We start from the raw sequence: 25,442 nt of genomic DNA on the forward strand, positions 1-25,442 counted from the left end.
ACATTCATTGTGGAGCAAAAAATGATTGGATTTAAATAAAAGCACTTAAAAAAAAGCCAAAAAAAGCTCCATATTGAATTTTGGCATTTCCCAGATTTAGATGCTGTCACTAAGGCACCGGATGTCAGAACAAAGGAAATTACCAGGAGGTTATGTAAAATAAGAACCTGGTGCAGGGAGGGTGCTAATCTTAATTACAAGTGGTGCCTAAGCTGTTTTCCTTGATCAGGATTGGATGGAGAGATGAGAGGGATACCAATTGAGCCATTATGCTTTAAAGAAAATTTGGTTTATGTTGGTGGTAAAAAGATTAGAAAATCAGAGATCGAATATAGACCACAACCTCGGGTGCACACTTATTCTAGAGAAGTGCCTCTCATAGTATGAGCTGCGGTCAATTCCTATCAGCATTTTGAGGGAAGAGTACTCATTAAAAATGAAAATTTATCAATCCCACACTAGAACTATGAATCAATATCTCAGGAGGATGAGGGTGGCAAAAGATTGAAGCAATGTACAATTTTAATATTGTCACCATATAATTCTTCCCACCTCCCCATTTTATTGAAGTATAATTAACAAATAAAAATTGTATATATTTAAGGATCATGAATTGGATTTGACATTTTGATAGGCACATACATTGTGAAATAATTGCCACAATCAAGCTAATTAACATATCCATCACCTCCCATAGTTATCTAGGTGATTCTTTTTTTTGGTTTTGTTTTTGTTTTGAGAAAGATGGAGTGTGAGTGGGGGAGGGGCAAAGAGAGAGGGAGACAGAGGATCTGAAGTGGGCTCTGCACTGACAGCAGCAAGCCCAATGTGAGGCTGCAACTCACCAACCATGAGATCATGACCTGAGCTAAAGTTGGACACTTCACTGACTGAGCCACCCAGGGACCCCTATCTAGGTTATCTTAAGCAACTAAATTTGAGAACACAGATACAGAGTAGAAAAACCCTATGGATTGAATTTTTATGATTTCTGTTCTACAAAGTTCCTAGAAAATAACAAAACTTATTTGTTTTTCTCAAGGCTTGTATTGTAATATTAAATGAAAATAGTTTAACTTATCTAAAATATCTAAATTAAAAAGTAGATAAATGTTTATGGCCCAAGATTATCTATGTTTGCACTATAAATTACCACTATAAAAATAGGTTATATATGATGGTTCCATATAGTTGAAAGAGGGTGTTTTGTACTTAATTTTGGTATGTTATGGATTAGTGTGGGAATTTACCATTTACAATAATATTTCCATTAGAAAAAGGTTTTCATGTTTATGATAATCTACTTAATGAATATGTAACTATTCATGAGTAAAAGATAATCTTTTGGGAAAAGAGCTGTCTAGAGTTTGTCTCTGTCTTTAGTAAAATGATCCCAAATTGGTTAGATAAACAAATAACAATAAACTAGGAAATTACCATGGATTTGCATTTTTAAGAAGTTGCTTGAAGTATTTACAGTTAATTTTGACTATTGGCCTTAGGTCCTACAAAAACAGCTGATTATACTAATAGATAGTAGGTATTCATTATGTGCTGCTTCATCAAGTGAGATGACTTTTTAAAATTCCTGTTAGTAGTTGAAATTCATTTTTTAAAGTAGTGATTTATTTATTTTTCCTGTTTTATTTTATCATCTAAGATTTATAGTATAATATAGAACTAAAGTTTGAAAAATGATTAAAAAGAAGTGATATCGTACTACTCCACAATTAATATGTTTGTTTGAAAGAAAATCCATGGGAATCAATCTGCAGACAAGGACATTTGGAAAATCCAAAAATATTTGTAGATAAGAGAACCTTTAGAATATGTTTTCTTTTTTTCTAATAAAGTATAATTAACATATAGTGTTATATTAGTTTCCAGTATACAATATAATTCAACAGTGCTATACCTTACTCAGTGCTCATCATGAGAAGTGTACTCTTAATCCCCTTTATCTATTTCACCCATCCTCCCATGACCTCCCCTCTGGCAACCACCAGTATGTTTTTTGTATTTAAGAATTTCTTTTCATTTTTTTCATTTTTTTCTTTTTATGTTCATTTGTTTTGTTTCTTAAATTCCACATAGGCTGAAATCATGTGGTGTTTGTTGTTCTCTGTCTGACTCATTTCACTTAGCATTATATCCTCTAGGTCCATCCATGTCATTACCAATGGACACATTTCATTATTTTTTATGGCTGAGTAATGTTCCACTGTGTGTGTGTGTGTGTGTGTGTGTGTGTGTGTGTGTGTGTGTATCACATATTTCTTATCCTTTCATATATAGATGGATACTTGTGTTGTTTCCATAACTTGGCTATTATAAATAATGCTGCAGTAAATATAAGGGTGCATGTATCTTTTCCAGGTTGTATTGTCATTTTCTTTGGATGAATACTCAGTAGTGGGATTACTGAATCATATGGTAATTCTGTTTTTAATTTTTGAAGAAACTCCAAACTTTTCCACGGTGGCTACATCAATTTGCATTCCCACTGACAGTGCACAAGGGTGCCTTTTTCTCCACATCCTTGCCAACACTTGTTATTTCTTGTCTTTTTGATTCTAGCCATTCTGACAGGTGATAACTCATTTTGGTTTTGATTTGTATTTCCCTGATGGTAAGTGATGCTGATCATCTTTTCCTGTGTTTGTTGGCCATCTGTGTGTCTTCTTTGGAAAAATGTCTATTCAGGTCTGCCCGTTTTTTAATAAGATTATTCATTTTTTTGATGTTGAGTTGTATGAGTTTTTTTTTATATGTATTTTAGATATTGACCTCTTCTCAGTTATATCATTTACAAATATCTTCTCCCATTCAGTAGGTAGCCTTGTCATTTTGTTAATTTCGTTCACTATGTGAAAGCTTTTTAGGTTGGTGTAGTCCCAAGATTTTATTTTTATTTTTGTTTCCCCTGCTTGAGGAGACATATGGAGAAAAATGTTGCTACAGATAATGTCAAATAAATTACTGCCTATGTTATCTTCTAGGAGTTTTATGGTTTCTTGTCTCACATTTAGGTCCTTAACTCATTTTGACTTTATTTTTGTGTATGGTATAAGAATGTGGTTCAGTTTCATGCTTTTGCATATAACTATCCAGTTTCCCCACCACCATTTGTTGAAGAGATTTTCTTTTCCCCATTGTATCTTCTTTTGTCCTTTGTCATAGATTAATTTATCATATGAGCCTGGGTTTATTTCTACGTTCTCTGTTTGTTCCATTGATCTATGTGTCTTTTTTTGTGTGTGTGCCAGTACCATACTGTTTTGCTTATTGTAGTTTTGTAGTATATCTTGATATCTGGGATTGTGATACCTCTAACTTTGTTATTCTTTCTCATGGCTTTAGCTATTCAGGGTCTTTTGTGGTTCCATACAAATTTTAGGATTATTTGTTCTAGTTCTGTGAAAAATTCTGTTGGTATTTTGAAAGGGATTGCATTAAATGTGTAGATTGCTTTAGGTAGTATGGACATTTCAATAATCTTTTCTTCCACTCTGTGAGCATGGAACATCTTTCCATTTATTAGTCTCATCTTAATTTTCTTTTTTTTTTAAGTTTATATATTTATTTTGAGAGAGCAAGAGAGAAAGCAGAGGAGGGGCAGAAAAAGAGGGAGAGAGAGAATCCCAAGTAGGCCCTGTGCTGTCAGCACAGAGCCTGATGTGGACTCGATCTCAGGAACTGTGGGATCATGACCTAAGCCAAAATCAGAGTCAGATACTTAACTGACTGAGCCACCCAGGTGCCTTTCAATTTCTTCCATCAATGTTTTATAGGTTTTGGGTACAGGTCTTTCACCTCCTTGGTTAAATTTATTTCTAGGTGTTTTTTTCTGGTGCAATTGTAAATGGTATTCTTAATTGTAAATGCGTTCTCTTAATTTCTCTTTCTGCTACTTTATTATTAGTGTATAGAAATGCAACAGATTTCTACATTTTTTTAAATATTTTTTTATGCTTATTTATTTCTGAGAGAGAGACACAGCGTGAGAGTGGGGGAGGAGCAGAGAAAGAGGGAGACACAGAATCCAAAGCAGGCTCCAGGCTCTGTGCTGTTAGCACAGAGTTCTATGCAGGGCTCGAACTCACGAACAGCAAGATCATGAACTGAGCCAAGGTTAGATGCTTAACTGAATAAGCCACCCAGGCACCCCTGCTATAAACTTCTGTCATAGAACCACTGGTGCTGCATTACAAAGACTTTTGACCATTGTGTTTTCATTTTCATTTGTCTCCATGCATTTTTTAATTTCCTTTTTGGATTCTTTTTTTTTTTTCTTTTTTTTGAGAGACAGAGAGAGAGAGAGCGAGCATGAGTTGGGGAGGGGCAGAGAAGGGAAGAGAGAGAGAATCCCAAGCAGGTTCCGCACTGCCAGCACAGAGCCTGATGTGGGGCTCAAGCTCATGAGCCATGAGATTAATACTGGAACTGAATCAAGAACCAGACACTTAACAGACTGAGCCACCCAGATGCCCCTCCTTTTTGAATTCTTTTTTTTTCAACGTTTTTTTTTTTTTTTTATTTATTTTTGGGACAGAGAGAGACAGAGCATGAACAGGGGAGGGGCAGAGAGAGAGGGAGACACAGAATCGGAAACAGGCTCCAGGCTCCGAGCCATCAGCCCAGAGCCTGACGCGGGGCTTGAACTCACAGACCGCGAGATCGTGACCTGGCTGAAGTCGGACGCTTAACCGACTGCGCCACCCAGGCGCCCCATCCTTTTTGAATTCTTAATTGAGTCATTCATAGTTTAGTAGCACGTTATTTAGCCTGCATGTATTTATTTACTTTCCAGACTTTTTCTTGTGATTAATTTTCAGTTTCATACTATTGTGGTCAGAAAAGATGAATGATAATGATTTCAATCTTTTCAAATTTATTGACACTTGTTTTGTAGCCTAACATGTGATCTATTCTGGAAAATGTTCTATGTGCACTTGAAAAGAATGTGTAATCTGCTGTTTTTTTTGATGAAATGTTCTGAATATATCTTTTAGGTCTATCTAGTCTAATGTGTCATTCAAAGCCACTGTTGTCCTTGTTGATTTTCTCTCTGGATGATCTATCTATTGATGTAAGTGGGGTATTAAAGTTCACTACTATTTGTGTATTGCTGTCAATTTCTTCTTTTATGTCCGTTAATAGGTGCTTTATGTATTTTAGGTGCTCCCATGCTGGATGCATAGATTTTTATAATTGTTATATCCTCTTGTTGGATTATTCCTTTTATCATTATGTAGTGTCCTTTTTGTCTCTTGTTACAGTCTTTGTTTTAAAGTCTATTTTGTCTGACATTAGTATTGCTACCCCAACTTTCTTTTTGCTTCCATTTGCACAGTGTATGTTTTTCCATCCCTTCCCTTTCAAGCTGTGTGTGTCTTTAGGTCTGAAATAAGTCTCTTGTAGAGAGTATATAGATGGGTATGGCTTATTAATCCATTCAGTCATCCTATGTCTTTTGATTGGAGCATTTAGTCTATTTATATTTGAAGTAATTATCAATAGGTATGCATTTATTGCCATTTTGTTCTTTGTTTTATGATTGTTTTTATAGTTTTCTTTTCCTTTCTTCTTCTCTTGTTCTCTTCCCTTGTGGTTTAATGGCTTTTTAAATAGTGTTCAGCCAATTTTCTGAATACAAAATTAACAAAGAAATTCATTATTGAAGAAGCTCCGTAGAGGGGCGCCTGGGTGGCTCAGTCGATTGAGCACCCAGCTTTGGCCCAGGTCATGATCTGTCATTTCACAAGTTTGAGCCCTGCACTGGGCTCTGTGCTGATAGCTCAGAGCCTGGAGTCTCCTTCAGACTCTCTCTCTCTCTCTCTCTCTCTCTCTCTCTCTCTGCCTTTCCCCCACTCCTCTCTCTCTCTCAAAAATAAATTTAAAAAAACATTAAAAAAAGTTCAGTAGAGTTTGTATGTAATAGGACGACCTTGTATAAATGCAATATAGAAAGTGGTGTAACTCAAAAGAGCAACAAGCTAAGACAGGGAGTGTGGGGAGTAGTGTAGACAGAGGTAGAGAAAGTATAAGATGCCTAGGAAAAAAACTGTCACAAAAACTTTTCCTTTCTTCATGCATGAAATTATGAAACTTTATTTAAAGTCATAGAAGAAATGATTTAAACATTTGCAGAGACATACCATGTTCATAAATAGGAAGACTCCTAAAAGTATTAAATCTCTCCAATTTATCTAAAACTTCAATGCCATCCCAATCAAAATTCCTAGAGGGCTTTTAAAATAATTTTATAAAACTGTAGTAAAGTGTAGCAAAGCAGTTATGTATATTACAGAAGTACTTCTGTATGTGTACATAGGTACCCATTGCTTAGAATAGTAAAAAATGAGAAACAACCTATTGTTCACTGGTTATTGAATGGATAAGTTAACTGTAGGTTATTATTATTTGACAATTAAAATGAAGCACTTACATCAATCTGTATGTGTCAATATGAATAGATTTGAAAAAAAATTCAATAAAACAAATTACTAAAAGTTATGTATATATGATATAAAATATATGGAACTTCAAAACCAAAATAGTACTGTATATTAATTTATGCATACACATGTAGTAAAATTATGCAGTCTTACATATAATTGATTCCTCAAAACTTCAGAACAGCTCTGTGGAAAGAGGAGAGGGAAGGTATGTGGGTAAGATTAGAACTTTAGCTGTATTTGGAATGCTTTATTAACAGAATAAATAAATATGAAGCAAATATGGACCAATATTAACATCTGATAGATAGGAGTAGCAAAAAATTAGCTTTTGTTATATTTGAAATATTTTAAACAACAAAAACAATAAAAATTGATTTGTAGAATTTTCAATACTGATAAACTCTTAAATGAGGTGACATAAAGCCTCATATTTAATTTAGATCCTCTCATCAATATTTGTCATACCTAAAAGCTGGACAGATGGCAAATATAATATTCTTTCTATTTGACAGATGGATGAACTGGAAGGTTTAATTACTTTCTCCTAGTTACATAATAAGTAGCTCTGGAAATGAAACATTTTGGTCAATAACTTTGGGGTTTGGCCACCACACAGAATATGAGAACACAATGCTTAGCCTTTATAGTTTCTACTATGAGACAACATAACATATTCACATATATGTTCTATTGCCTACTTAAAACAGGAGCCCTGTATCTTCATATGTAATCAGACACTGTAGAACAGGAAAATACATTCTTAGAATTCTAGTTTTTCTCATGATTGCTATTGTAAATAAGCCTTTCCATTCTGACATATTTCAAATAAGTGTAATTTATTAATCATTTCTATAAAGTTAGAGCTTTTGACATTAAAAAAAAAAGCCAAGAATAAATCATGTCTCTTGGCAGAGCATTTGATTTTCCTAGTCCAGAAATGGGTCTTTAGGGCAAGAGTGTCTGGATTATATTCAGGAGACATAAGTTTTCTTCCCAAGTCTTACACTGGCTAACTCTGGCCTGTATCAACTTTCTGAATCTTCCAGGATCTGTAAAAGATTATGGAAGAAAGATATATCAGGTTGAGAGAACAACATTAATCTTAAAATATATTACTTGTTTGGAGCAGGGCAAAGAGCCTGTTGGAGCTGGAAGGGCATGTTTATGGAAGACAAAAGTAGGAAATGAGACTAGGGAGGCTTTGGATTATACTCTGCAGCAATTGAAGATTTTTGAGTGACGGTGCAATGTTCATTATGCTTTCCTTGGGAATATTGTCATTGAGTAATGGCAAGCAGCATATGAAGAAACCATACACTATCAGGTCATCAAATAGAGATTTATTTTGCCTACAAAACACGAAATCAGGAGGTGGGAAGACCAAAGCAGTTCAGCATCTCCAGACAGTCATCAAAAACTGATTCCTTCTAGCTTCCTATTTCACCAGTCTTAGCTTGAGGTTTTTGTCCTTGTTCTCTCAGGATGGTTGTTCCATGTCTAGGAAGAAAGAAAAGGAAAACTCAAAAGGTGAAAAGTTTGTTCCAACTGAACAGTAATGTAATGGCTTTGATGCAGGTTCCATCTAGTAGACTTAGGCTTACATCTCATTAGCCAGAAGTGAATCACAGGAAGTCTGGGACTGTATGTGTTTTGTGTTTGTGTGTGTGTTTATAATTTATGTACAATAAACTGCATGCATATAAAGTGTACAGTTGTGTACAATATTAAATCATTACCATAATTAAGATACCAAGTATTGTTAGAAGGTGAATATTTTAAAATGGAAACTTTGTCACCTATCTAGATCAAGATCTGGATAGATCTTGTAGCAAGAGAAAGATGGAAAAATAGGTGTTCAGAGGCAACTAGTGATATCTGCCAGAATTTCAAGATTCATACATTCTCCCAAGGGTACCCCTCCAAGTAGCCCTCCTGGTTCAGTTTGGTAGACCCCAGGAGGGCTTGTAGGGAGACAGCCAGCACAGGAGTTTGCCTTGGGGTCTATTCTGGCCTAAATCTGCCTTGGCTGGTAGGATGACTTAGAGGTGACTGTGATTTTTAGAGTCAGACCAGGGTTAACATCCAGCTCCTTTTACTAACTCATTGTGTGGTTTTAAATGATTTATTTCAGTGAATATTTATTGAGCACCAACTATGTACCAGGTACTCTGCCATTCCTTGGACATACAGCAGTAAAGAGCAAACACAGTCCATCCCTTCACAGAACTTAACTTTCTGGTACTGAGCCTTTTCTATAAAAAAGAATTGTGGGAAGGACATGTAAATGCTAGTTAAATGGTAATTGTTCAGAAGCTGTCCTAGATTTGAATTCATTTTCCTGAAACTAGTACTTACATTTGGAGCTTGGATCTCTCCACTAGAAGTTCTGCTTGCTTGATTTTGGATTAATCCCAGGAGTTCTGGGCTTTTTTTGGAGCTAATTAAGGCCAGCTAAACTGTGACCCTAAACCTCATTGGGTTAAGAGCACATGACCTAGTTTCTTCCCTCTGGGGGAAGATAGTTCTCAAATATCTTTTTGGAATCTAAGAAATTCCCTGCCTCTGAAAATCCTTCTGTTTTGAAGCTATTCAAGGACTCGAGCTCATTTCTTCCATTCCTCCCTGGTGACTCCTCTGAGAGTAACTCTGGTTTCTTTTTCCAGCAGCAGAAACCTGGGAATAATCCTAGCACTCTAGAGATTGGAGCACCTGAGAAAGCTGGAATTTATCCTCAATTATGAGGGCCTTAATTTTAAACCACAAGATCCGTGATTTCTCCCAATGGAATGAAGAAATTCTAGAAAGATCAACAGTTCTCCTTCTTGTGATTTCTTTTGCCTTTTGATATCATCAAAAACAATGGAATATTATAATAATTGCTTCTTATTGAGCAACTACTATGAGCTAGGCTCTTTACATATATTATCTAATTTAATAACCTTGTTATTATCCTCATTTTACAGAAAGGAAACTAAGTCTGCAGAGATGACAAGCACTCTGCCCAAGTTCATTTAACCCACAATGGATGGAGTTGGGATTCACACCCCCCAGCTCTGTCTGACTTTAGGTCTCAACTTTTTAACTGCTATGCTATACTGTGGCTGTTTTTGGAATTACCTATTCTTAGGAGATATTTATCACAGCCATCTTTGGACACAGTTTTGTGGAAATACCAAATACCTTAATAGCTCTATTTCCTTTTTAAAACTCACAATTCAGCGATGTGTCCAAAGAAAAGTGGCTGTCTTTGCCAAACTCACGGATTCTTCACCTTGAGTCTGGAAGTTTATTTCCTGGCCTGGACCTGCATACACTTGCCAGTTCTGAGAGCTTGCTGTACATCATGCCCGGTCAGAGACTATAGTTGGGCTCACTACATACACTTGCTTCTCTAGGACTGCCTCCTTTAGGAGTCCTTTCCTTTTCTCAGCTCAGAGTTGTATCTGAAATGTGTTTGGGTGGGCACTTCCAATGTATCCCTCTGAGTTTGTAAGTGAGTTGAGGGGTAAGGAATGGAGGCTAGTCAAAACAAAATATTTCATGAATGTCCAAAAAGCATGTGAAAGACATTCCTCTTGAACTTTCTGATATTCCACTTCTGGTCCTGGGGCAGTTTCTCCCAAATACTGTGTTTTAGACATAATTTATACTAAAATTTTATGTTTGTCTAAAATTCAGATTTAACTGGTGGCCTGTATCTTATCTGGCAACCCTAAGTTGGACAATGTATTTATTATGATCATGACTGACTGGACCTGGGTTCTTATTCTTCTTTGCCTGTCTTTGTTACATTCTTCTCTAAGTGGGATGATGCAAACATGTCCAAACACTGCATTTGAAGAACCAAGTCAAATGTTGCTTTTCCTGCTCCCTTATTCTTCCTATCAGAAGTAGTATCTTCTTCCTCCGAATTCCATGGCCTGGTTTTTGTTTTGTGTGTAATTTTGTGTATATATATATATATATATATATATATATATATATATATTTGTTTATATATATATATTTATATATATATATATTTATATATGTATATATATATATATATATTTTGTTTGTTTTTTGTTTTTTGTTTTAGAGAGAACAAGAACATGAGAGTGGGGAAGAGGCACAGACAGGGGGAGGGAGAAAATCTTAAGCAGGCTCCACATTCAGTGCAGAACCAGACCCAGGGCTTGATCACATTCCATAGGATCATGACCTGAGCCAAAATCAAGAGTCAGACACTTAACAGAATGAGCCACCCAGGCACCCCAGTGTGTTTGAATTGTAGTTGTGTAAGCATTTCTCAAAGAGAAACTGAGACCCAGATTCTTCTGGCGAGTGAAGCTACTACCCTAGAAGTTTCTCTCCCCTAGAAAGATTAAAATTTGTTCATGTTCAACAGAAATTAAAACTGCTTGAAGTCTGCCCACAATGGGAGTTCACATATCTGCATCATGTGCTGAGGCGGCCCTCAAGAGACTCATTTTTCAGGGAGAGAGAAATATAGCCCTGAAAGGAAGGGTTCTGAAATGATGAGTCACCTTAGAACCTTCCTATTAAGATTAGTATTCTTGGTTTGTCTCTGCTAGAATTTTACATATATGAACCTTTTTTTAAATGTGAGTTTGAGCTTTTTTTTTGGTGGGGTAGATGATATATCTGTGTTCTAATTTTGTCCAAAATAAGATGTATTAGTTTCTTAAAATGGTATCTGAAGTTTTTCATTCTTTTCTAGCCTGTGAAAGCCATTACTAACAGTTTGAAAATTGTCAATTCCTTGCAAATTTTCTATAATCTGTATATAAAAACTAAAGGGGTCTGGAACTATATTCTAAAAATAATCTTTGAGAAAGTTTTAAATTCTCGTGATCATTGATCTTTATTGGTTTGTCTATATCTTCTTGATTCAATTTTAGAAATTTTCTTTTTTTCTGTAAACATATTTGTATTCTCACTTTAAGTTTATTTTCATAAAGTTATATGTAATATTTCTAACAATTGAAAAAATCTCCTATATATGTTGATTTGTCTCCTTTCTTACACATTCTTAATTTTTCCTAAAGCTTGTTTTTATCCAAAATAATTTGCTCACAGATTTGTTTTTAATTCTGTTCTTTCATTTTCTAATGTATTAAAATATATTTTTACCTTTAATTAATTCTTTTTGTTCTTTAGATTTGCTTCACCCTCTAATTTGTTGAACTTGTATGTCTATTTCTTTCATTTTAATTGTTTTTTATTAATAATAAAACCTTAGGTATTACTGATAGCAGCTTAAGGCATCTCACATAATTTAAAAAATTAGATACAGTGTTATTTTTTCAAATGATCTTCAGAAAAGTAAAAAGAAGAGAATGAAAATCATCTGTAGTCCGACTAGCAGGTTTAACAAATTTTAACCTTTTGAGGTATATCCTTTTAGATTGTTCTTTTTCCTCTGCTCTCTTTTTCCTTCTGAACATATGTATTTTTAAAAATGATATTGTGCTATATATGCAGTTTTACATTTCTTCACTTTCAGGTAATATTTTAATGTCATAAAATTCAAACCTATGTCATCATTTTTAAAAGCTGTATAATTTCCCACAATTTAGATATACCATAATTTGTTTAAAGTATCTACTATTGATAAATATTAATGTTGTTTCCTATATTCTATGTTTATATATCTATTCCTATATTTCCTAATATCTATGTTTATACTATGTAATAAAACAGAGAAATGAATAAAGATAGGAACCTATAAAAATACTGCATTGGAAATGATTATACATAACTTTTTTTGCAGCAACCTTATTATTTCTCAGCAGAGGTTTCCAGGTAGAGAATTGTATGGGGGGGCGGGGGGAGGTCAAAGGAGATGAGTTTATCAAGTTTTGATAAGTTTTGCCAAACTTCCTGCCAGATTGGTTGTGTCATTTACTCTTCTACCAACGTATATGAGTGACAATGTTTGCTCTGGGACCAATAGCTATAATTAATGGTTGTAATCATTGCCAATCTGATAGTATAATCTATTTTTTAAACAACCTGTTGTTGCTTTAATTTCTATTTTTTTTTAACTACTGGTGAGGTTCAATTTCTGATAATCTTATTGAGCAATTAGCTATGTAAATGCCATTTATATATGTGAACACTTGTAATATGTTTGAGCCATTTAAACAGCACCTGGCACAAAACAAGTGCTGTATGTTGCTATTTTATTATTAATTTTAATTTTATTTTATAAATTGCCTATCACTCTCCTTTTCTTATTTTCTATTGATATTTATTTTTAAGTTGTCTTTTAATGGGAATTGTGAGTTCCTTTGAACCCTTGAGTTAATGAGGAGGGTGGCATTTGAATCTCTCATCTCTGCTTATGGAAATTTATTTATTAAATAAATAATATTAGAAATTTATTAAATTTCTATTTTAACTTTTCTAGCTTTGCTTTTCTCTGCCTGGATGCACATAGCATTCATTCTTTCTCCTGAAATGTTAAAATTTCAAGAGGCGTTGGTCTTCTTTTGGGAATCTGCCATATTAGGGAATCTTTTGTGTTCTAACATGTTTCAATTTTCTTATATTATTTCTTTACTTATTGCTTCTGTCTAATTTTTTCTGATACTGTGTAAATAATAGTAAGATTGGATTTTTGTTTTTTATCATCCATTAATAACATTTTTTCTCATCTTTTAATCTGTGCTTTTTCTCTGCGTTCTTAAAGAATCTTTTAATTTTATTCTTCACATCACTGATTTTATTTTCTGCAGTGTTGATTCTATCCTTATTGCCTACTCTCGGGTTTATGATATTGCATCTTTTGGTCCCTTTCACTCCCCCTTTTCTTTTTGCTGCCTTTTCCACAAGTAAACCTCTATATAGTTTGTACTCTAACCTCATTTCACCTTTTATAGTTCATGTTTTCTTAATTTTATTGGGGACATGAAGCACATATTTTCTAATATTTTCTTCTATTTCCTATATAGTAGGTATAGTACTTGCTTTTTTTTTTCATCTTGAATGTTGCCTTCAACTTATTATGCCATAGAATATTTTTATAACTCTATTTCAGTACTTTTTCTCCCTGCTTCTCATTTTTGTGTGAACATTTGACTCCCCATGTTTGGTACTGCTCACAAACTGGTAGGTTAGGCTCCAGATTTCTGTTTTTAACCTTGACTGCAGCTTGATATCAGTTTTGTTATTGGTCCACAAAGCCAACTTCCACAGCCTGTGAGGAGAAAGAAATGAGGTGGACACTGGGTACTTGGGCAGAGAAATGTTGACTGTGTACTTTTCCCTCCATATTTGCTGAAGGTGCTGTGCAGGTGTCAGATTTCTGGGTCCAGCTTTCTTTACTGCCTGTTTCTTAGCCAACTTGCCTTGTGCTTTATATAAGCTGCACCTGTGCCCTGCTTCCTTCCCAGCTGTAGTCTTACTGCTTGGTATGGCCTCTGTCAGAGTTCAGGGACATCAAGAAATACTCCTTTCAAATGCCAATGTTCCACCTCCGCAAATTGAAGCCTAAGGGCTGTGTTCACTCTGGGCTGTTTTAGATCCCCCAGCCATCAGTTCTTGTCCCTCCAAGTAAGTGACTGACTGTGCACAGGAGAATTTGCGAGTTATTCTTTAGTGACTTGTCTTATCCACTTTTATCTGATCTACTTTATCTATGGCTGAAACTCCTCTCAGTTTCTACTTTGTGAATGATATCTTCCCAGTTTCTAACTTGAAGCTGATTTTCGTTTGTCTTTTATAACCCTTGAACATTTCAATGGAAATCTGAGAATGGAGGTGTAAGGCACCTGTGCTCTGATTTACATATCTAGATCTTTAACAGCCACCTGTTTACTTGAACATAGCAGACATATAAAAAACAAACAAACAAAAAAAAGCTAATGGCTGAACAAAAAATGAATACCATCTTGAGCTTAAGAGGTACTGTCTTTATGTGACTTTTGTATTGTTTTTCTATATGTTGAAAACTATGAGGTTTCTTCACATTTTTAGATACTTCATATGGCAACAATGACAATCAGGTTGTGATCGGAAAAAATGCTCTTGAAATAGGTTCAAATATTTACTCTTTCATTTGTAAAATAAATTTTGTCTGCATTCCTTCAATGTGCTCTCCCTGTGTTAGGAACTTCGGATATAAGGGTCAATAAAATATGGTTCCTACCCTCCTACAGGAACCTCACATTATAATATGATAATCTATCGGCAGCGACTGCTTTTATTCCTTTCCAGGTCAGACATCAGAATTGTTTTTGGAAAATTGAAGTACTTAGGATAATGAAAGGTCTTTTTCTCTCTGGCAGTGGAAATCTTGTTTATTTGAGTAAATCAATGAAGGAATTATTTTACCAGGGGCTTAACAAGAGATTGGGAGAATGTTTATCTCACTAATCCTGGAGTAATGGAGGAAGAATTTCTTCTCTTTATGGTTCCTAGACTTAGTGGAGTCAGGAAAAGTTAAACTTGACTGAGTTTAAATTTTCTTTTAAGTATTTTTTTGCTAAATACATGTGATTTTTTATTTTATTAATAACTGGAATCAGTGTGCAATCATATACTTATTTTAAGTATTGCTATATTCCTGTCCACATATATAATAGAACATAAAGTATAGCTTCAATTTCTGGAGCATAGGCATTTTATTTTTGGACTTCCTAAATGCTAGTTGGCACTTATCACTAATAGAAAATATTTTGCCAACTAGAAATAGAGACATGCATCCTCCAGAGCCAAGCATATGGCTTTATCAAATGTAGTGGACATCTGTGGATTTTGTCTGCTCAGCCCCAAAGATTAAACTTTTCGGGCTTTTGGGTTTGTTTGTTTGTTTTTGGTTAAATTACTCTGATTTTTTTCCAGGTTAAGTTACCCTGTTTTGGTGTGGCTATCAAATAAGGTGCCCCTTTACCCAAAGCATGGGAACATGATTCCAGCTGTACTGCCCACATTGCCATAGACATAGTCCCTTAGTTTCTCTACCTTGATCCCTACAGTGACATAGTTCTGTCCTCCAATGTGTGATTATAAAGCATTTCCTTCAATTCTATGAGCTACCCTGTATCCTTCTAATAAATGTATTTTGACTTAACTTTCTGTTCCTTGCAATCCAAAAATCTTCATTGATAGAGACAAGATTTCAGTAAAGTTCCAAACAGTGGAATTAAGTAATATTCTAAATGTTTTAAATTATTTGTATTTTGGAGTATATTATCTTACTCATTCTGAAGATAGTGCTTTATTTTTCTGAGAAATTATGTCCAAGAAAGTAATAAAGCCATAGGATAATTATCTGATACAGGAACAAGTTGGAACATGTAAAATGATGGAAATCAGTAACTCTGCTCACAGTAGTATTCTTAAAGAAAACTCATTATCAACACTGTGAAAATCATATGTCAGACACTATGCTTAGAGATTTACAGATATTATTTTTTGTCTTTACAGCAAGTTTGCAAATAGTGTTAACCCCATTTTATAGGTGGCAGAGCTGAATGTTTGAGACTTGTTTGTTAGAAGCTAACAAGAAGTTTAGCCCAGTTCTGCTCACTACAAAGTCTGTACTCTGTAAAATGAGAGATTTTAGTTTTCTTAAAGTGTGAAATTCTTTGTTTCTGTGCTTGGGATGTGAGGTTGTAATTTTTACGTGGTGTTTATCCTTCTTTCATTAAGTATTTATTGAGTGACTATGTGGGTAAGTTCTCCATAAATGTATTATAAATATAGCTTTGGGGAGTATGTTTTAAGAAGTAAGGATGACAAAATAGCATGTAGAAGGGAGAATTTTGTACATTATTTAGATTACATCCAAAATATGTCTACTAGTTAAGGGCAAGGATAATAAGTATTTCTCATTTTTGTGCAGATAATTTGCTCACAGTTTATTTTTGGTTGACTCCAGAACTCTTATTTTTCCTTGTTCCCCTAATCCCAATCTACCCTACTCATCTAATGTACATTCATACTGTGCTATGTTTGGGAATCTTTCTAAGTTCTAGAAAATTTTAGTTCTCTTAATTTAGGGTATTACTATGTAGTAAGAATATAAACAATGTCACTTGATAAAGAAGGCTGGAAACTTCTAAAAAGTGGATAGAGCCCCAAATACACCAATGCTGTTGTTAATGTTTTGGGCATAACTGTATAGTGCCAGAGATGAATAGCCAGAATCACCACCTCTAAGGAGCTAGAACCTAATGATTGTGTTGAAACTTTTGTAACATCTATAGACAAATCTATAGCATCTTTATCCTTATCTTTTCTAGCACTCATAATAAGAATTGTGCAGAGAAGTGTACAATTAAATACTTTCCCTCCCTTATTCTTACACTATATGCTATCTCTGTGAAGTAATAGAAGGGAAGAGGTTAAACACATTGCCTCATTGCCAGTAGAACTTACTTAGTTTGTGCAGAAGAAATTTTCTGTGTGCTCAGAGATATCAATGTTTGCTTTTCATGTAATGGAAAAAACCATAAAGGTAATGAGTAGACACTCTGGAAGCTGAATTGCCAAAGAAGCATAACCAGGTTTTGATTCTACCCGTGCTGGATGGTTTTGTATATTCAAATTCATTACTAATGATTCATTTTATTTTAAAGACTTGGTCTACATGAGATCGTATTTGAAAAAATCTGTGCAGTTAGGGGACCATAGCATTTATGTGTAAAATTAAACTGATGAAAAGAACAAAGCCAGACAGAGAGTATGAATACCCAAATAAACTATTTGGGACAAAACAGGCTAAGCAGTACCTAAGTGTGAGTTTGTGCTATTATTAAGCAGAGTGGCAGAAGATTCGAAAGTGATTACAGTTGGAACGTTCTGACCATCAGTGTCAGCTTCCTGAAAAAACTTAAAGAACAAAACTTTATTTTTCTCATAACTGGTTTAGATATAGTAAAGTATCCAATTTCCTTTTTATTTCCTTTGAAACACTTTCTGGTGGTAATAGTGAGTGGAGATCCTTCACCTTATAATAGAAAAACCAGTTATGGCTAGTTTTATGTTCTTTGTTCCGTCTTATCTCTTTGAGCTCCTTAGGGTGCTAGCTAGGAGTCTTACTAGGCTCCTATGGGAGACTCAGCTCTCTGTGTCCACAGTGGGAGCCAGGAATATGAGCATATCTCAAGAAGCAGCACCAACTGCCCTTTGGATTAGAGATCCCTCTAGGTGGAGGTGGCTGAACTAGAAGCCCAAGCACTCTAAGTGTCTCCCAAAGCATAGCATCCAGATCATTGGTTTTAAACCTGGCTGAGGTTTAAAAAATGCAGACTCTACGGTCCTTGCCAAATATCTCAAACTAGCACGTCCAAGAGTGGATTCTGGAAATCTGCCTTCTTAACAAATAATCTGAAGACCAGCTAGGATTCCAAGCTACAAATCTAAGTCCTTTGTGAAAAAGAAAAGACCCTCCCTCCTCACTCTAGCAGCATGGTTGCTGTTGTGTGTGGTGAGAGAATAGGCACTAGCGTGTTTTAGAAGAGTGAGACCCCTGTTTGGGGCAAGCTTCTCGGTACATCTACCTTTTTAAAGACTCCATTCTCCCCACCCCTCAAAAATGGCCAGCTGTACCATGTAGTAATCTGAATTTGACATTTTCATCCACTTTCCCATTTTCCAGCTTGGCTGTGTGCTGACCACATATTAGGCAGCTAGAAAAGTGACCACATACCTTAAAGATAGATGTTGACATATGATAATGTCAGTAATTAGTGGAGGTTCCAGAAAATGGAACTTTATCTATTGAAGTGCGAAAACTTTATTTTAAAAAGTATTGAAACTCCACTGCTTTCAGAAACAAAGTGTTGAACATTTGTATTTTTCTTGATGATTCAGAATTGTCATTAAAATAGGATTTCTTTTACTGCGCAGTGCACTCTATTAAGGAAGCTGTTGAAGAAGAAGTAGGTAGATCATTCCCTCCTGCAATTTTTATTTTGTGTTGTTGTTCTCGTTTGGGTTTGCTTGTATGGTACCGTTGACTCCATCTCTTTGAGGGCAAGCTGCCTCTGTACTGCTCTCAGTACGCTTGCCTGGACAGGACCTCCCTTTGGTTTTCTGGTGCTAACCTTTGCAGGATGCAGTACGAAATAGCCAAACTTTAGAACCAGGTCTTATTTAGAATGAGCCAGATTCTGGGCAAAGGTTTGGCCGTCTCTCCTGGGGTAACTGTCCCAGCTTTGGGAGATGAATGTCATGACATATGTTCTGGCTGCCCAGAAGGTTTTGTTTACATCCTCACTTTGTTTACTGGTGTATGGCTGTTTCAGAAGACTGAGTTGTTGGAGTGATTAGTTATGACTAACTGAAGAGTTATTGTCTATAACATAAAACCTGGAGTGAGCATTTGTTCATATGTGCCAACATATTCATTTTTAACCTGCTCATGGTCAAGAGAAAGGTAAAAAATGCCTAGTTGGAATGTGGAGCAAACAGCCAGAGCATTGATTTTTCCTTCCCTCTCAGGATATCAGCAATGCTGGATCCTGGGCTGACTTGACTTCTCTCCTTCCTGTTATTTTATTTTTGCCCCCAGAAAATCACTTGGCAGCTGTCATAGCCACACAAACTCTTGGCTTGTTGGTAGCTTAGGGAAATTCAACCCTTTTCTGTTTGCTGATAATCAGAGCAAAGAAAAGCACCTGCTGGGTTATCTTATGGGAGCAAAGAAGGACTAATGCCCAATCTCCAAAGAAAACTACCACTTCTCTGGTTACTCTCCTGGGCAAGGAGTTCAGTGCCACAGAGCAGCTGTTTGAGTCCAAGAGGAACGACATTCCTGGCTTAGAGGCTCAGCCCACAGTAGCCCCTTGGTGACAACAGACAGGGCACCTCATTCCAGGACACAGATCACCAAAGCAAATCATTTATCTATATATCTTTGAAGTCAGTGAGAAGGGCTTCCTCCTGGCTTTCTGCTCTTTGCCATTAACACCATAAACTTAACTGCTAAATATGATAGAGATTACCATGCATTCTTGGCTTCTCCTTTATTTTATTTCTACAAATCTTATCTCTCTCTCAGTCTGTCTTTCTCTCTTTCTCTCCCCCTTTTCTCCTGAAGCTTTTGGACCTATTCTAAATGAAGTATATTTCATTTAGCTACTTGATCACTTGGTGCACATTGATTGAGTATAAGGAGAGGGAAAACTATTTTAACGGCTCATTGGGCATTCAACGTCTGTAGTCAGCATGGTTCAGGCTGAACTAAATGGAATGGTATCCATGGTGAGAGAAGCGGAATGCACCAGGCTTTTGTGCCAAAGGGAGATGAAACATGTGTCATATATTTGGCCATGTTGGAAGTCAGTGATTTCAAAGTTCCAATCCTGAGTTTATCATTACAAATCAAGACAAGAATCGTAATAAGACAGAATCAGAATATATTAGAACAAGTGGAAAAATAGGATAACATTCAAAAAAGACTTAAAAATAGAACTAGATGGAAATGGGTTAGAATAAAAAGGTGTTTAATAATTAAAGTTTAGTTTGTTTAGTTGTAATATCAGTGACTTTTTTCTTTTAAATAATTAATCAAGTATTTCAGCCTTTAAAGGACAAATTGTAAATCCTAACAATGATCTACAATGAAATAATTGTAATGTGCCAACTTGTACAATTCATATTTTTACACTGGCAATGTAAGAGTCTGAATTGTTTGCAAAAGAGATGTTTTGCTCTTCAGGTATGGAATTGACATGTGACTTTTTAATTTTGTTTTTGATTTATTGTGAAAAATTATTGCCTGCTTACACTTTTGAGATTTTTTAATTTGTGGGCCTGTATTCACTTATTGGTGGAAGAAGATTTGCATTCCTGTTGGGGCTTCTCTGCCTTATAAAGGTAATTGTAGCTGTTTGTAGAGAAAGGCTGGCCTCATAACTCTTCACCAGTTTATCCAGGGACTGAATAATGACTTTTGTCACATAGCTTCCATATGCTATTTTAATGTGTATTATTCCAGATTTGTTTTTCATAGGGTGATATTTACAGATAAGGGTAAAATGACATTGAATGTTAAAGAAGAAAGTATTACTAAAGAACTATTCAAATACATAGGGCATTTGTCTTTATAGTTTATGGGTTGATTTTATACTACCTGTAATTCATTTGCAAGTTTATTATGATCCTTATGTGGATATGCCTCTGGAAGCCAGATATGGAGTAGGCATAGAGTATAATATGTTCATCAAGGGATTCTGAAGTCTAATTGCTGAGTTTCATTCTGGCATCACTCTTAGCTATATGATCTTGAAAAATTATTTAAGCTTTTTGCCTTATTTTTCTCCTGTAACAGGGGAAGTAATAATACTACATTTCTCATAGGGTTGTTGTAAATTATAGATAGTCAATTTAAAGCATGAAGCTCAGTGCCCAGCAGGTGGTAAAAGTGTAAGAAGTGTTTATAAATAATGCTTAGATTGTCCTAGCTGCAAGTGAATCTCTGTAAAAATTCTGACAAACAATACACCTCCAAAATTAACTTTGGAAGTGGCCTACAAGTGGCATACATCTTAGGTGGAGTAAATACAATAAACAAAGCAAAGCAATAAAACCTACTTCACAGGCGTTCAGTCATTATTTCTTGAATTTAAGCAAATTGGGTATTAGGAACTCATAGATTCATAGACTCTCTAGGTTAGATGTGCAAATTTAAGTAAGCATCACCCTTCCCAGCTGTCTCATTCAGTGTTTTCATCTCCTCTACCATATTTCCATGAAGCAGACATTCATCGTAATACTTGAACCTCTCCAGTGATGGCAACCCTATCCATGAGGAGCCAGTTTTGGTTATTGGAAAGATCATTTAGGTTTGGCTGAAAATCTGCTTCTTTTGCCTTCACCCATCCTTCCTACTTTGACTTCTATGTCTCTTCATATGTCAGTGGCTCATATATTTGAATATATTTTCTACATTCTCCATACCCTTCATTTTGCAGACATAAATTCCCAGTTACTTCAACCTTTCTCAAATGACATGATTTCAAATTCTCTAATGTTATGCATTATAAACTTTGGAACCAAACTTATTTCATTTAGAAACTGTATTTAGCCACAAGTAACAGGCTTAAACCAGAAAAGGGTATATTTCCTCTCATATAAAACAAATTCTGCACTAGACAGCCCAGAGCCAACATGATGACTCAGCAAATTCCTCAGGGTTCCAGGACCTTCTGCCATCCTGCAAGTGTGATTCTCATTCTCAGATTTTGGAGGTGACCGTTTGGTTAGCTGTTGAATCCTCATTCTTGAGGGAGGAAAAATTAGAAGGGCCTAATGCAATCAGGGTGCATACTTCCTGAATTGGCTTCCCCCTTTAGGGACTTCTTTTGGACACATTAACAGCAACTTCTACTTCTTGGGCAAAACCAAGCCCCATGATTAACTCCAATGTAAGGGAGAAAAGGAAATGTAGTTTTCAAGCAAGGTTTCATTCCATCCTGAATGAAAGCAGGATCCTTTCAATAAGAAAAAAGGGTAGACTAGATGTAAGGTAGGCAGCTGGCAGTCTGCATCAGGATGTTCTCTTAAAAGTCTCCTTCTGAAGTCTGGTTTTCCTGTTTCAACAACAGTCTAGATACTAGATGACCCTGAAGGGTAGAATGGGACTACATCTGGGTGGAAATCTGACTTCAAGAAAATGGTACCGATTAATTGAAATACCAAAGAAAAAGTAGAGAGCAGTTCTAACTTGGGCAGAACTTTGTTTATTCAACTCATTTGAGCTCAGAGTCAATAATCTTAATATTTACCAAGGCTTCCTACCCATTGAGAACTGAAAGTCTGCTCTTTCCTGGATTTTTTTTTCTGCTTTATACTATAACCAACATACACATGTGGTAGATCCAAAAACCATCTTCTAAGGGTATGATTTACTAAAATACCTATGAGTAAGTGGTATAGTGGTAAGGTCATTTTAGGAAGGTAGAAGTCAGTGAATGAAGTCCTTTGTGATATGTGTATTAATGCCAAGATATTCTAAGAAATTATTCTAGAGTACAGAGTCTTTCTGGGATTGATAGCACCTAGAAAATTTATCTAACCACCTTGCTGTCAACTTTGCTTTCTGTCCAAAGGATCTCAGATTTTACTGGAAGAGGGGAAACAAAAGCATAGTGGTACTCATTGGGAAAAACTATAAGTAAAACCAAAGAATATGCATGCTTACTCTACAAGGAGTCCTGGGAACTCGCAGCTGGTCTCTGAAAATGAAGGGATGAAATAAGAAGATTAATTGGAATATAACAGACTTCAACAAATATATCCTTTCTGGCTACAGAGAAGATCATACTTAGCTAGCTCAACTGTGGTGCTACTACAGCCGACTATAGCCAGATGGTGGTGGTAGTAACAAGGGCCTTGCCTGTGTTTCATGAGTACTGTATAACCTACAGTACAGGTTATACAGTTACAGTACAGTAACTGACTTTTTCCCAAAACTTGGAGAAAAGCATCCATTGGTTGAATCTGGGCTCTCTAGGCATAAAATGATCTCAGCACCAGGAATGCAGACAATATTAAGGCCAACTTAAAGATTATATTCCTTCTTTTGTTTTCTTCTTCATTTTCAGGTTAGAGTTAAAATCCTACAACCTATTTTCTATGTAGTTTCCAAACACCCATCTTTCTGAAATAGGAATCAAATGTAAAACTACAATCCAGGAGTAGGTGGATGAGTGCAAGTTGTGTCTGGTCTTCCCATATTCTAACTTGACTCTAACAGAATTTTTAACTCACAGTCACTGAAGGTTTTTTTTGTTTTGTTTTGTTTTGTTTTTTAGCAGTTTTAGTATCAAACCCAAGGAAGAAGTGACAAAATAGAATTAAAAATATCATTAAAAAATTTTTTTGATGTTTATCTATGTTTGAGAAAGAGAGCAAGACAGAGTATGAGTGGGGGAGGGGCAGAGATTGAGGAAGACACAGAATCTGAAGCAGGCTTGGGGCTCTGAGCTGTCAGCACAGAGCCCGGCGCAGGGCTGGAGCTCAAGGACCACAAGATCTTGATCTGAGTCCAAGTCAGACGCTTAACTGACTGAGCCACCCAGGTGCCCCAAGAATATGATTACTAATTTCATAAAGGCAATAGTAACTTTAGGGAAGAAAGCCCAAGGATGCCTTTTGTTTTTGCCTTATAATCATTGGGCTGTATTCTTTATGAATTCCAGTTACTATCATTCGTTCATACATTCATTTATTCATCTACTTAATAAATATTACTCATTTACTTAGTACCTTAACTATATGCTTGGAATTGTGCTAAATTCTGAGAATATAAAAATTTATAAGAAACTGTTTCTGTTATCACTTATGAGAACTTACCTTTGTATTGTACAGTTCTTCAAGTGAACAAGTATTACAACAAATGTTTTTTTAAGTATAATTGATATACAATGTTATATTTGTTTCAGGTATACAGCATATTGGTTCATCAATTCTATACATAGTGCTCACCTTGATATAGTTACTGTTGCCAAACAACATTATTACAATATTATTGGCTATATTCCCTATGCTGTACTTCTCATTTCTATGATTTATTTATTTTATAACTGGAAATTTGTACCTCTTAATCCTCTTTATCTATTTCATCTGTTTCCTCACCCTCTGTCTTCTGAATGCCATCAATTTGTTCTCTGTATTTAAGAGTCTGCTTTTTTCACTTGTTTTGTTGTTCAGATTCCAGATGTAAGTGAAATCATATAGTGTTTGTCTTTCTCTGACTGACTTATTTCTCTTAGCATAATACTGTCTATGTCCATACATGTTGTCACAAATAGTAAGGCCTCATGAGTAGACTTTTTTCCAAAGACATACAGATGGCCAATAGACATATGAAGAAATCCTCAACATCACTAATCATCAGGGAAATGCAAATCAAAATCACTGTGAGATATCACCTTATATTTGTCACAATGCTAGAATTAAAAAAAAAAAAAAAAAAAAAGAAAGAAAGAACAAGTGTTAGTGAGGATGTGGAGCAAAAGGAACCCTGGTGCACTGTGGGTGGGAATGCAAACTTGTGCAGTCACTGTGGAAACAGTATGGAGTTTCCCCCCAAAATTAAAAATAGATATACCATATGATTCAGTAATTCCACTACTGGGTATTTACCCAAAGAAAATAAAACATTAATTGGAAAAGATACATGCACCCCTATGTTGTAGCATTATTTATAGTAGTCAAGATATGGAGGCAACCCAACTGTCCATATATAGATGAGTGGGTAATAGCAGAGAGGGCTAAATGTTAATTCTTGGTAAGTTTCACATTTTAATGAGTTATTTATGTATTAAGTTTTGTAAGAGAGTTTTCTATATAGTGCTAAAAACACAGAAAAAGTGAACATGGTTAGTAAACATTTTTTCTCTTTACAGAGATAGAGTGTCTACACTAGTGACTCTCAAGCCTGGCACATACTAGGACCACCTTGGAAGATGGAAAAATATACTGCTGCCTGGTCTCCAGGTTGCCCAGACATTGGCATTGTTCTAAAATATCCCTAGGTGATTCTAGTGTGCAACCAGGGCTAAGAATGGCTAGAAACTCCCTCTTCTGTTGGAAAGCAAAATAATCAGGTTATGCTAATTGGCACTAAAGGATAAATGGCTAATATTGTCATTTGAATTTCCAAAATCAGTATCTAACAGAGATTCTCATAAGTGTGGCAAAGTATGATGAAGACATTCAGGTGAGGACAGAAAATATTTCAAGCAGAAGAGTCTTCTGTATTCCTTAAATTTCACCACTTGGATGACTATCCCACCTAGCTTAAACAACTGCTTTGCATTTGTGACCCTGTTTTAATTCAGCTTCCTAAAGTCAAATGTGTTAAACACTTAACTGATGCTTATATTTGAGTAGATTTTTCCTAAAATGAAATTTATAGGAATGTAGATATGTTTGATTGCCCAGAGCTTCGATTGTCCATCTCTCTTTGTCCCTTTGTATTAGAGCTGTGCCTATTCAGGAAAATAAAATGGACGCCCTCCG

This window comes from Panthera leo, chromosome A1 (genome assembly GCF_018350215.1).
Source record: "Panthera leo isolate Ple1 chromosome A1, P.leo_Ple1_pat1.1, whole genome shotgun sequence".
NCBI lineage: Eukaryota > Metazoa > Chordata > Mammalia > Carnivora > Felidae > Panthera > Panthera leo.